At 41.6% G+C, this 14,073-nt stretch overlaps 1 pseudogene; it reads right to left on the minus strand.

The window, feature by feature from the left end:
* Positions 1–6,181: 6,181 nt before the first annotated feature.
* LOC111551265 lies at positions 6,182–7,852 on the minus strand (annotated as a pseudogene).
* Positions 7,853–14,073: the final 6,221 nt, after the last annotated feature.

Here is a 14,073-nt window from a genome sequence, read left to right on the forward strand (position 1 = left end):
TAGTAAAAAGTTATAAATGGTATAAAAATACGATTTTGGGGCCAGGCGTGGTGGTTCACGGTTGTAATCCCAGTACTTTGGGAGGCTGAAGTGAGTGAATCACCTGAGGTAGGGAGTTCAAGACCAACCTGACCAACATGGAGAAACCCTGTTTCTACTAAAAATACAAAATTAGCCGGGCATGGTGGCGGGCGCCTGTAATCCCAGCTACTCAGGAGGCTGAGGCAGGAGAATCACTTGAACCTGGGAGCCGGAGATTGCAGTGAGCCAAGATCATGCCATTGCATTCCAGCCTGGGCAGCAAGAGCAAAATTCCATCTCCAAAAAAAAAAAAAAAAAATAAGAGTTTTGTTAAAAAATACAATTTTGTCTAATTCAAAGAGTTTTAAAAATTACCTTAACAAATCAAAATTAAAAATTTAAACAAATATAAAAAATTTGCAAAGAGTTCATCTTATTTTGAAAGTTCTATAAGCATAAACAAGTTGACTAAAATTTAAAGGGAATTATTTAGTTTCTCCATAGGTTAAACATTAAAATAAAAATATACTAATCCAGGGCCAAAATACGGGACCATGTGTCTAAAAACCGGGTTTTCTAAAAAAATTAATCTACTTTTTAACAAAAAATTATAAAAAGTTCATTTAAAATTTACCTTATAGTCACTATAATAAATAGAAAGTTTTATTAAAAATTGGGTTTAACATTAATAATATACTAACACAAAAGTAAAATGTACCTTTCTCTTATAAACAACACTCTTTCATATAATATTAAAAGCAATAAAAGATTTTTATTTGCCCTTTAAATAAGCAACAAAAAAAGAAAAAAAAGAGACGTGCTGGCCTCATACTGTTTTTATTGGGTCCTATTTAAAAAACAGTCTCCCTCTATCAATGAGTAGAGAGTTTTGCCTTAAATTTTTTATTATCACTTGAACTAAAAATAACTTACAATAACCTAAAATTTTATTTATTTTATAATATCAAGTATTTAAGCTTTGAATACTTGACAAACTTTTCAAAGTCAAATTCTAAATTAAGCCTTTTTTCTTTTTTTTTTTTTGAGACGGAGTCTTGCTCTGTGGCCCCGGCTGGAGTGCTGAAGTGCAGTGGCACAATCTCGGCTCACTGCAAGCTCTGCCTCCCAGGTTCACCCCATTTTCCTGCCTCAGCCTCCCGAGTAGCTGGGACTACAGGCGCCCGCAACTACGCCGGCTAATTTTTTATATTTTTTAGTAGAGACGGGGTTTCATAGTGTTAGCCAGGATGGTCTCGATCTCCTGACCTCATGATCCACCCGCCTCGGCCTCCCAGAGTGCTGGGATTATAGGCGTGAGCCACAGCGCCCCGCCTTTTTTTCTTTTTTTTTTGAGACAGTGTCTCACTCTGTCACCCAGGCTGGAGTCCAATGACACAATTATGGCTCACTGCAACCTCCATCTACCAGGATTAAGCAATCCTCCCACCTCGGCCTCCCAGGTAGCTGGGACTACAGATGTGCACAACTACACTTGGCTAATTTTTTAATTTTTTATAGAGACCAGGTTTCCCCATGTTGCCCAGGCTGGTCTTCAATTCCTGGGCTCAAGCAATCTTCCCATCTCAGCCTCCCAAAGTGCTGAGATTACAGGGGCAAGCCATCATGCCTGGCCTTATGCCTTCTTGTAATCTAATTAACTGTTTAAATATTAAGTCCCTTAAAGTCCAAGAAAATAAATTTGACATTTAATATATTAAAATTATCCAAAAAAAATTGTCAAGGATAAAATAGTGTTTGACTTTCTTCTTTAAGCTATAGTTATATAAATATATTGTCAATATATATTCCAAAACTATATAAAATTCCTGTAATTCTATGTTTCAATATATATTGATAATAATTATATGAACTTATTATATGCCACAAAAATAACCAAACTTTAACCATGATTATTTTAAAACTTTTGTCATCCGTAATTCTTTTACTTTAATTATTTTCAAAACAATTTTATAATCAACTATAAAACTCTAATAAATATTCTTAAATACAAATATCTAATAACTTTAAAAATTATGCCAGTAAAATAAAAAAAATTCAAGACTCCCATAAAACCTGCTGTATTCATACATATCAAACAAAACAGAAATTACATAAACTATACTAATAAAAAAATCTTTTTATAACTTTTCATTTAAAACACTGTTAATTCTTTTGTTTTACAAAGTCCAGAAAACTTTTTCTTTTTAGCTATTGACAACTTTCAATAGTCAGATAAAATACACTCCTATAAAGAAAATTTAAGACATATTTTTCTCTATCTAATCTCTCCAAAATTTACAAACTATTTACAAATATACTTAATTTATAACAATATTGTTATTTACATAAATTCAATAAAAATCTATTTTCTTTTATAATACAATTAAGAACACTATTTTACCAAAATTTTAATTTAAAAAACATACTTACAAAGTACTTTAAAATACCAAAATTAACCTATAAAGCCAATAAAAGCCCCTTAAAAAACTAACCTCATACCTTGTCTATACAGTCTCTATGCAAAATTCTTAACCTATAACAAATAAAAAGTGCCACTTTCTAACAGGCACTATAGCCCCAAGTTTTCTTGAGACCTCAAAATAAAAAATTTGCCCAATTAATACAAATATTTAAAGACACAAATAAACCCATGACTGGACTCAAAACTTCAAAAGATCTAATCTAAAATTCCCTATAACAAAGTTCCAACAAAGCCAATTTTTTAAAAAGCCTATGTGACAAATAATTATTCTTACTGACCTTATACAAATAATCAAGGCAAATATAATAAAACTAAAACTTATTTTGCCTATAAATGTGTCCTATCATAATTTGTCTTTAATAAAAACAAAAATTTTAAAAAATGTTTCAAAAAAACCTAACTATAATACACCTGTAATTAAATTCTAGTCTTATCCACTGTTTCTGAGTTTTTATTATTTTCTATAATTTTAACTAAATCCTAAATCTTTCTAGATTACAAATTTCCAAACTAATACTTCCAATTTCTTTTTTATTTTTCTAACTTAAACTCAATAAAATTACTATTTTTAGTAATAGTAATTACTAAAATAAAATAAAAATTACTACTACCTCTTTCCTGAGGCCTTACAAACTAAAGCTCATTCCTTAAAACACGGACAAAGAAAAAGTCAAATTGCTACTGCCTTCCTCCTCTATAACTAAAAGTACTTTAACATCTAAACAGTTTCCAACATTAATCTTTGCTTTTCTATTTCCATAAAAATGCCTCTTATTAAACTTTTTTCTGCCTTCATCACATAAAAAGGCCTAGCCCATGTTCAATACTACCTTCTAAATAAAACAACTAACTGAACTAATCCACCTTCAAAAACTAAACAAGATTTAAAGCCACCTTCATAAATATTCATATCCCTATTTATAGTCTATTAAATATGTATATTAGCCAATCTGTCATCACGTCCAATTACAATTAACAATAAAAACCCTACATAATTAAAAATTCAAAAATGCCTCAAATAGCCCTACAAAATATACACCAAAAAATTAAATCTATGTGCGACCCTACATTGTCACTAAATCAATAGGGGACATTCTAATTCAGGTCAGGACCATCTTAGTGACAAAAACTACTTATAACATTGGCCTGGCCAACGGGGTAGACATATCCCTGTGTTATAAAACTTACTACTGTTACACCCTCTATGTAAAACTACAAGACAGACTTTCCCCAAAACTTTCTAAACCTCAAACTATAACACTCCAATCAATATTGTCTATAGGCCCAAATATTCATAAATATTTCCAAATCCAAATAAATCAATTCCATTTTAATACCCTCAAATTATGCCCCTTCTCAACAACAACAAAAAATAGCCAAAACAATGATAGCACCCATTGTCCATACAAATACAATACAATTTGACAATAAAAATTACAACCAAACAGCTTAACTTCAAACTACATTTTAAAACTTTTTTTCCTTTCCAACTTTCTCCCCAGTCTCAAAATATAACTTGAAAATAAACCACAAATGTGTTTTACAACCTCAAAGTGTTCTTTCCTCCCTTCTCCCAATCTCAAAATATAACTTTAGACAAACTATATATCTGCTTCCTTTTGCCTTAAAATACAGCCTCAAAATGTACTGTAAAGCGCCACTCCCCTTCTTTCCCATACTATACTCCCATGCTTATGCATATTTATTTACTTACATCCTTGTTAAGTACATGCCATACTCACATATCTAGTCATATATTTCCATTAAAATGTCAAAGGCCAAATCCTAACACAAACCAGACACCTTAAAATCCTCTCCCCAGTCAAGGTCAAAACTCACTCCCAGCTAAAAACTGACTACAGGCCAGATGCAAAGGCTCACACCTGTAATCCCAGCACTTTGTGAGGCCGTGGTGGGAGGATTGCCTGAGCCAGGAATTTGAGACCAGTCTGGGCAACATGGTGAAACCCCGTCTCTACCAAAAAAAATACAAAAAGTTAGCTGTGCTGGTGGTGCATGCCTGTGGTCCCAGCTACTAGGGAGGCTGAGGTAGGAGAGGATCACCTGAGCCTGGGAGGTCGAGGCTGCATTGAGCCAAGATCACACCACTGCACTCCAGCCTGGGAGACAGAGTGAGACCCCATCTCCAAGAAAAAAAAATTGACCACAAAATTGACTGCAATTAATATGTAACCCAATTAAGCCCAAAATGACACCAGGGCCTTCACCAAATAAAACAACAATTCACAATAAAGCCATTAAAACAAACCGTGCTACCTCACACCCTCTTCCTCTCCTACATTCCAAACCCCTCTCTTCCTAAAAACCTCTATATTCCCTCCACAAAGGAAAGAGTGGAAATTTTAAAAAAATTCACCCATTCTTCCCCTTGCTAACATGAGTAGTAAAGTCTTGCTCTCTTTCTGTCACCTCTCATTATTATTTTGACTCCTTTCTATAAACAAATGGCCAAACCCTTTTGCCAGTTACATGTCCAGTTGTTACACTTCCATAGTGCAGATGGAAAATGAGAGGTTACTCTTTGATGTCAGCCCTCCAAGTTGGGGTATGAGGGGCACAGGAACCCTGAGGTCCAGACTAGCTAAGTGGTGGGACTAGCTGATGATCCATTGCCCTCTGATGAAGCCCACATTCTGGAAATGGAAGTCCTTGAAAACCTCTTCAATCCACTGCAGGCATTTGCCTTCTCTGACAGCATCCATATCTGCTCACCAAGGATCTGAAGACACAAGTTGCACAGTCTGGTGGACTGAATACAACTTGGGCAAAACAAGAAGCATCTTCCATTCAAGTCCCTGCTGTTTGTCAGTCATGGGGTCTACCAGGCTGGAAATCACCCACACTGCCTCCCATCTAGTGCCTGGATCCATGATGTATTTAAGCACCAACCTCATGGCATATATTCCTGTAAGGTGGCACTGACCCCACAGTGATCAGCCCCTCTCTTGCACTCTCTCTTTGCTATTTCATGGCAGTCATGTTGAGGCTTTGTTTTCACTTCACACTGAGCACCTTGGTTCATTCAGGTTCCCTGGGACTCTGACCATGCACCATGATAATATCTACTGGGAATCTCCACCAAACTTTCACACAGAAACCAAATGACATCCTGATGAGAAAAGAATGGACTACAGATGGCCTGAAACAATCTGTTCTTGAAGTCTTTTGAGGATTGCCAAGGCAAACGGTGTCCTTACTGAAAGTTCTCCTGCTGCAAATCAACTCTATATTCTTTAGATCCATCAGAAACAGGAAAACATTGAAATCAAGGGTATAACCCCCTACAACCATATCTCGCTGCCAACACTTTCCTTATCACCCTATTTTCTCCAGGATGTTATCTGACACATGTAGAGTGTTTCTGGGTTTTTTGTTTTAGATGGAATTTCGCTTTTGTTGCCCAGGCTGGAGTGCAATGGTGCAATCTGGCTTACTGCAACCACTGCCTCCCAGGTTTAAGTGATTCTCCTGCCTCAGCCTCCTGAGTAGCTGGGATTACAGGTGGGTGCCACCATGCCCGGCTAATTTTTTGTATTTTTAAGTAGAGATGGGGTTTCCCCATGTTGGCCAAGCTGATCTCGAACTCCTGACCTCAGGTGATCCACCCGCCTTGGCCTCCCAAAGTACTGGGATTACAGGCATGAGCCACCGCGCCTGGCCTGTTCCTGGCTTTGTCTTTGCCTATGACAAGTTCTTTCTGGTTCAGCTGATAGTATTTCCCCCAAATTCAGAATACATAAGAAATCACTGGGAATTTACATCTGATTACCATACATTCATTCTCTCATATTACAAGGCTCAAAGTTACAAGGAGAAATAGTATGTGATTGCGATGTTGGTGTTTCATTAATATTTTCTTAAAGTTGTTTTCTGAGGATGTAGCCAGAATAATAATTCTCTCAAATTCAAAAAACTGTTGGCACAATTTGAAGTCAGTCATCATTTCTAAACAATGTATACTCTTTTTGCTGCCAAGATAGCTTGACAATTTTAATATCTGCATGATGGCCTATGTGATAATACCAGCAGCATTCTGGGGATAAGATCTTAGAGGGTATGTTGAGGAAAAAATACTTGTTTAGGTGGCTTTCATCATGCCACTCTGCTTCAATGTCATTTGTCCTGGAGGATTCCCTTAAAGCACTCCTGGGTGATGCTGAGAACTTGAATGGGTGTTCCACCAAAAATGGCTGCATGGTAATAAAAATCCCCCTGGCCGAATGGAATGTATGCCACCGACTCCTTCCGTCTCTCATAAGTATTCTCCTCAGGATGTTTCCTCTACCACCAGGCCTGTAGCTGAGCCACCGACTGGCCCAGGGACTCCACCCCAAAATTGTCTTCGAACACCTGGTCCACATCCATGCAGAAGAGAAAGTCAACTTCCTGTTGGATGTGGGCCAACATGTGCTCCCTGATGGTCTTCATGCCCATCATGTTGATGACTTGCTACCTCTTCTCAGGCTTGGTCTCAAACACTCTGAAGAAACAGAGGACCCAGCTCTATCAACGGCATCCTGGAGATATTATCGGCCATGATGTAAAATATGACTTTGTGGCTGACCATAAAGTACCCATCAGCAGATGTTATGAACTGCTTCAAGTAATACTCTACATATCTTCCGACAGCAAAAACCGTCAAACCCACAGTAATTTTCTGTTTGCATAAGAATTTTCTAGGATGGTTCTAAGTGCCTTCCCACACAACCGGCGCATTCCAACTGGTCACGGTCAGCATCTCTGGGCGATTGTATGGATTAAACCAGTCCCATAGCTGAAGCTCTTTTTTTGTCATCTTCTTTTCTTTGTTCTTTCTCTTTTTCTTCGTCTATGTCTTCTTCTTCCTCTGCTTGAGGATTGTGGGTCCCATTGTTGGAACAGCTTGGAAACCACCGGCCCTTCCGACCGCCGCTGTCAACAACTTCTGGGTGTTTTAAGTGATACATCCACAAGAGAGAGCCTTCTTGGGTGTTGATACATTTCCAAAGCACAACAATCACAGTTGAGACAACCAGCATGGGAGGAATTACATTTCCTTTGACATTCACTATTTTCTCCTTATCATCTGCTTCTTTCAGCCCAGAGTAAAAGGCAAAACAACAAAGTTCTACTGAGCTCCCTTCTGCAGAAGGAAGGATTCAAGGAAGCGAAGATGCTGCGTTCCAACTCTTGACTGGCAGAACCCGGGCGCTGCCAAAGGCCGGCGCGTCGCGAGGGGCCATAAGCAAGACTGTGCCTCCCTCCCGGCCCAGGTGGCCCCCTGGGCGCTCGGATCAGCTGCCTAGCCGCGTCCGCCCCAGCCCAACAAGGCATGCCGCGGAAACGCATCGACTTTGACATTCAACTCAGAATTTTATTTCAGAAATTACCAACTAGTTAAATAAATATAGCTCTATTATTACCTTTAACTCATTTACAACAAATGTAGAAATTGAGCACAGGCCACATGTACTTGGCAGAAGGCTGTTTTAAAAATGAACATCAAACTTATTTTCTGGCAAGACTCTCCTCCCCATCATCCATCCATTCAGCATTAGGTTCAGAAAAAACTACCTACAGAACAGTGGTTTTCCAATTATGTTTCATGGTCATGGTATTCTCATTTCTTGAGATTATACAGGTACAACTTTAAGTTCTATGCTCAAATGTGTCAAGCAGCTGCACACTACATATTCCTCTTATATGCTGCCATATTAAATGTTCTGTGGGTCAGGCGCTATGGCTGTAATCCCAGCACTTTGGGAGGCCGAGGCGGGTGGATCACTTGAGGTCAGAAGTTTGAGATTGGCCTGGCCAACATGGTGAAACCCTTTTCTACTAAAAATACAAAAATTAGCCAGGTGAAGGGGCGCACCTGTAATCCCAACTACATAGGAGGCTGAGACAGAGAAATCACTTAAACCCGGGAGGTGAAGGTTGTAGTGAGCTGAGATTGCACCACTGCACACTCCAGCCTGGGTGACAGAGTAAGACTATGTCTCAAAAAAAAAAAAAAAAAAAAAAAAAAAAAAAGTTCGGAGACGTGGTACTATTAAGAAAACTGTTTCCTGCACTTTTTCTCTTAACCACAACCCTCCTCAACAACAACACCCCCCCTTCCCCTTCCCCAGCCAACACATAACCCAAGACCTAAAGAGTATTTGCTTCTACTATTTTATGGAACTAGTGCTCTAGGGTTCACAACTTGGGAAATCCCACAGCTGAGCTTCCTTGTAATAGTAGGGCGGAAGAATGGAAAGCCATATACAGCCCTGGAGGGTCTTTTTTTCCCCTAAGAATTTTGATGTTTTCTTTATTCCATGCCATATCAGAATTGCTTTAGTGAAAATTGAGAGGGTTTTAATTCCATTTGCTTTTATTTCACATTCCTAGTCTCTAGTAGGAGTGACCTTTATCCAGTTACTTACCCTTTTTGTGCCTCTCATACTTAAAATGTGAAAAACACCAATGTCATAGGGCTGTTCTGAGGATTGAGTTAATACAATGCCTGACTCATAAATAAGTGCTCGGCAGGGCATGGTGGCTCACTCCTGTAATCCCAGCACTTTGGGAGGCCGAGGTGGGCAGATCACCTGAAGTCAGGAGTTCAAGACCAGCCTGGCCAACATGGTGAAACCCTGCCATCTCTATTAGAAATAAAAATATTAGCCAGGCGTGGTGGCAGGCACCTGTAATCCCAGCTACTTGGGAGGCTGAGGTATGAGAATTGCTTGAAGATGGGAGGCAGAGGTTGCAGTGAGTGGAGACTGTGCCACTGAACTCCAGCCTGGGCAACAGAGTGAGACTCCCTCTCAAGGAAGAAAAAAAAAAATGCTCATAAAGGCCGGTGCAGTGGCTCACACCTATAATCCCAGAACTTTGGGAGGCTGAGGTGGGTGGATCACTGAGGTCAGGAGTTCATGACCAGCCTGGACAACATAGCGAAACCCTGTCTCTACCAAAAATACAAAAAATTAGCCGGGCGTGCTGGTGCATGCCTGAAAATCCAGCTACTCTCGAGGCTGTGGCAGGGAGAATCGCTTGAACCCAGGAAGCAGAGATTGCAGTAAGCCGAGATTGCGCCATTGCACTCCAGCCTGGGCTACAGAGCAAGACTCTGTCTCAAAAAACTAAATACATTTTTAGAATGCTCATAATTATAACAATTATTATTATATACAAGACTTTCTGTCTTTGAAGGACTCAAAACTTTAGTAGAAGCAATTTCTACATTAGAACAGTGACAGAAAGGTCAGAAAGAAAAGCTTAGGGACAAATGAAGGCCACCAACTACCAAAACATTTGGACTTTATTCTGTAATAGTCAGTCACTGAATGTTTTCAGTAAGTAAGTAGTACTATAAAAACAATGTTTTGGACAACTCTCAAGTGGTTGTGTAGAATGACTTGGGAATAGGGGCAAATAAAAGATTAAAATAATATGACAATAGCTAATGTTTATGCTTTTCCGGAACTTCGTTAAGTATGTAAGAAATATTAGTTATAAATATTATTATTACGGTCTAGGAAATGTGCTAGGCACCTTATATAGGATATTTTATTTAACTCTTTTTTTTTTTTTTGAGATGGAGTTTCGCTCTTGCTGCCCAGGCTGAAGTGCAATGGCACAATCTTGGCTTACTGCAACCTCGGCCTCCCGGGTTCAAGAGACGCTCCTTGCCTTAGCCCCCCCAAGTAGCTGGGATTATAGGTGCCTGCCACCACGCCCAACTAATTTTTGTATTTTTAGTAGAGACAGAGTTTCACCATATTTGGCTGGGCCGGGCGTGGTGGCTCATGCCTGTAATCCCAGCACTTTGGGAAGCCGAGGTGGGTGGATCATCTGAGGTTAGGAGTTATTTAACTCTTAAAACAACCCTGAGGTAATATCCTGATCATCATTTACCCATGAAGAAACTGAAGCTGAGAAAGATGAAAATGAATTGCCTATGACACCAAGAAAGTGGCTGTAAACATGATTTATATTTAAGGAATCTGACTTCAAATATTATAGTTCAGCTGGAAATTCAAAAGTGAAAGAATTTACACACAGAAAAAGACAAAACATGATTTGCTTTCTGAGTGGACACAGGCTAAAAGAAAGTATTATTGATAATACCAAATGACTGAGGCCTTGAGGTCAACACATACGAAAAAAAGACCTGCTTCTTTGTGCGTGTATGTGTGTGTGTTTTACATTAAATATGGTGGAAAGGCTATTCAGAACAAAAGGCAATTAATTGTGGCTGAAGCACTAAGGATAGTGCTTCATCACTTGATGAAAGATATATTAATCATGGCAGATGGGTAAAATAAAGAATATGGCATTACTGGGGAGAAAAAATTTATTACATATATATTTATTATTATTATTATTATTATTACTATTTTAAAGACGACGTCTCACTCTGTTGCCCAGGCTGGAATGCAGTGGCACGATCTCGGCTCACTGCAACCTCCACCTCCTGGGTTCAAGCAATTTTTCTGCCTCAGCCTCCCGAGGTGCGCCACCATGCCCAGCTAATTTTTGTATTTTTAGTAGAGATGGGGTTTCACCATATTGGTCAGGTTGGTCTCGAACTCCTGACCTCCTGATCTGCCCGCCTCGGCCTCCCAAAGTGGTGGGTTTACAGGCATGAGCCACCACACCCGGCCTTTATATTACATACATTAAAGTAAAAGGATACATGAGAGCAGATCAGAGGTATGTGTGAAATTTAGACACATAGTATGAGGCTAAATCAAGTTTCATCTGTTTCATTAACTGCTATTGCCTGACTCTGAAGTACTCAGTAATAGTTGATGAATATAGAAAACAATGGTAAAGGTCAGGTTGATTTGATCAGATTTGAGGTATGTGCTAGTAGAGAGCTATTTCAAGGTTTGTTGTTGTTTTTAACAGGAGTATCAAGTGAGATTGATTTTTCATCTCTTCAGGTTCTTTTAGAAAGGCCTGTCAGCTGGCTCCACCCCTAACACTTTCAGGGATGTTGACCCCTACCTGGCAAAACTTGTGTTTAAAATCATAAATATTAAGCAGATGAAAAACTTGGATAGTAAATACTTCGTAACTCAACTCCACGGATTTGTATGTCTGACGGAACAATACACAGCTGCAGGTCCACCAAGGCTACAAAAGCTAACTACAGAGATAGTCTTTTAGCTATTTTGAAAACAGTAGGGCCTGACTACAGTCATCTGTCGCATACCCATTAGTCTTACTAAGGTCCTGCTGGCGTCAGAGAGGTGGCTTTACGATGCACGGAAGGAGTGTTGTCCGGCCAGAGAAACGGGGAGGCTCAGCTGCCGTGGGAGGTACAAGGAGTAGCGCTAGGAAGTCGCTGCTAGGCCTCTGGCAAGAACACCAACTGACCCGCAATGCGCCTGGCCAAACTGCAGCAGCTTGCTCTGCAAATACCGCATAACAGAAAAACCCTGTATTGGAGAAAATAAGAATCCGCGGCAGAAACGGCGTGCGCGGCGATTCAAAGGTTTTTATCCAGCACGGTTCCCCCTCTCAGACTACATATCCCACCATTCAGTCCTTCCACGGGAGCCAATGAGTAAGCTACAAGTTCCCACAGCCAATCACATTCTGAGCCAGTGTATCACCCGACTGAATTCTGGGATTTGTGGTTTTCACGTGGCAACATTACCCCATGGTGGTTAGGACAATGCAGGCCACGCGTCTGATCCCAAACGAAAGCTCCCTGTTATAATTCTTATGTTGGTTCCGCAAGCTAACTTCTTAATTGTCGTTACTCCTAGGCTTTCTCTTTCTCAAAGCTCGTAATCTTTTTCTCTTAATATCATTAAATAATCAAATTATTTTCATATTAAGGCCCACCTGCTCCACTCATCTGTCCTTTAACCGTCGCTTTAAAGTCTCGCGAGAACAGCCCCCCCCTTTTTTTTTTTTTTGGTCATTGTCATGCCTCTAAAAGGCGGGTCACGCGAAAACTGACATAGGCTTCAGCCAACCGAATTGTCTTTTAACTCTCGTCTTCATAGCGTGCGCGGGGAGGCCTCCGTGAACTCTGACCTTAGTTTTCCGCAGCGTCCCGCGTCTGCCGACCCCGCCCCCGGAGCGAAGGAGGCTGGCTTTGGCCTTTTGCCCTAGGGAGCGAGTGCGGAGCGAGTGGGAGTGAGACGGCCCTGAGTGGAAGTGTCTGGCTTCCCGTAGAGGCCCTGCTGTACGCCCCGCCGCCCATGAGCTCGTTCTCCAGCGAACAGCGCCGTCGTTAGGCTGGCCCTGTAGCCTCGGCTTACCCCGGGACAGGCCCACGCCTCGCCGGGGAGGGGGCAGCCCGTCGAGGCGCCTCCCTAGTCAGCGTCGGCGTCGCGCTGCGACCCTGGAAGCGGGAGCCGCCGCGAGCGAGAGGAGGAGCTCCAGTGGCGGCGGCGGCGGCAGCGGGCAGCAGCTCCAGCAGCGCCAGCGGGATCGAGGCCGTCAACATGGCGAGCGCCTCCTACCACATTTCCAATTTGCTGGAAAAAATGACATCCAGCGACAAGGACTTTAGGTGAGGCCGAGATCCGACCCTCACCCCACCTCGGGGTTCTCGCTGCCGCGGCCCTGGCCGTCACGCAGGCCTTGCCCCACCCCTTCGGCCGTAGCCGGTAGCTTCGGTAGCTTCGCTGCCCCGAGGTCTCCAGCCCACCGGTCCGCTGGCCTCCCGATCCCTCCCGAGCCCCTTTCCTCTCCCCTTTTGCAACCCCATCCCCCCATTCTTTCTTCTAGGCAGTTGTCCGCCGCAGTCTCTAGGCCCCGTTTGCGTCTCCAAGTGCCCCCACATCCTTCCCTGCCCCACTGGGAGGCGATTTTCGCGTCTCAGGTAGCGCGAAGGGGCGAAACCACCCACCATTGTGGAGAAGGGAGTTGCTCTAGGCCGGGAGACCGGGAGACCGGGCGCCGGGCCTACTCTCTTGCCATCCTGCGTCGCTAGGCCGCCCTGCTCGCTGGGGCCCAAGCTGCTGCCCACTCGGGGACCTGGCAGCCTCCTCTCTGCCCACAGGTGCGCGTGGGCCTTGCTGCATTCAGGTGGAATGATGAACTTTTCCGCTCTTGGCTGATATATACTTCTTTTTTTGGATTATTTCCTTTCGTGAAGGTGGGAAGAAGGGGGAGGGGAGCCAGGATGGAGGAAACTTCGCTCGTAGGGTTTTCCCGCCAGCATCACTGTCAGTTCCCCTTGTCAGGTAGAACCCGCTTAGGTACTCGGGGTTTCAGTCTCATGTCCTCATATCGAAAATCACTGCCAAAGGGATGGATTGCTGGATCTTGATCATAGCAGATGGATCTTCTTCAAAAGGAAGAGATGTTTAATACGGAGCTGGTGAATATGAAGCTTTATTACAGCAGTTCTGTTCAGGAGATCTGTACTGTTGGTTCCAAATTGTTGTAATATGCGTAGTCAAGATTTGTTATATTTTTACAGGTTATCTTTGTTTTTTTTGTTTTTTTTTCCTTGCACGCTACGGTGATTGTTGCATTCTTTCCCGCCTCCCATCTCTTCACAAATAAGTTCTCAATCTTAAAAAAAAAAACGAAGAAAAACAAAAAAAAAAAAA

This window comes from Piliocolobus tephrosceles, chromosome 10, assembly GCF_002776525.5.
Source record: "Piliocolobus tephrosceles isolate RC106 chromosome 10, ASM277652v3, whole genome shotgun sequence".
In the NCBI taxonomy this organism is placed as follows: domain Eukaryota; kingdom Metazoa; phylum Chordata; class Mammalia; order Primates; family Cercopithecidae; genus Piliocolobus; species Piliocolobus tephrosceles.